Genomic DNA, 778 nt, shown 5'->3' on the forward strand with positions numbered 1-778 from the left:
ATAAGTACTCTAATGCTCAGTACAGAATAAATAAGTTGATTTAAAAAACCTTCAAAAAAGAAAGAAACTTTCCAGCTCTGAGCAAATTTATTTTTGGCATCTTCATCTCCTCAAGAAAGAGCCCGTCCCAGTCGGTGTGGGGGCACAGGGGGTGTGCAGGGACGCGGCGGGCACAGCCCCGCACACAGCTCCATCACACAGGGCACTGCTGGAGCCGCCTCTGCTGAGTTAGTGCTTCCTCGCCCGATCTGCTGTCATCTCATTTATCCCACAAGAACTGAAAATTAACCCGAAGCATTTTAAGACCTTATTTTCCATTTTTTTTAATGCCTTCCTATGCATTTAATTACTTTCCAAAATCCAAACACATTTGTGCCTATAAGCCAGAGGCTCTGTTAGCCTGGATCCATGGTGCCGAATTACTTCAGAGGTCAGAGACCCCTGTAGCAGCCAGGTGTTCCTCAGCACAGTGCAGTGCCTGCTGTCTCTCCTGCACACATCTCCAGCTCTGTGTAACCCTCGGTGTAAGGGACAGAAGTGCCAGCTCAGCTGCTGTCCAAGGGCAGCAGTATTTAATCCCATTTTCCAGCCGTGCCGAAGGGCAGATCTCCACCCCTCAGGGAGGCCGGCTGAACTGCTCTCGGTTGCTACACGTGTTTCTGACGGGAACCGTGCGCTGGGTACCAGCAGGGTACTTTTCCCGAGGGATACTTCACAGAGGAGCCCAGACCGAGCAGTTTTTATCCCTCTCATAACGCCCCCGCCGTGCGCGCTCATT

The sequence above is a fragment of the Zonotrichia albicollis genome, chromosome 10, assembly GCF_047830755.1.
Source record: "Zonotrichia albicollis isolate bZonAlb1 chromosome 10, bZonAlb1.hap1, whole genome shotgun sequence".
Taxonomy (NCBI): Eukaryota; Metazoa; Chordata; class Aves; order Passeriformes; family Passerellidae; genus Zonotrichia; species Zonotrichia albicollis.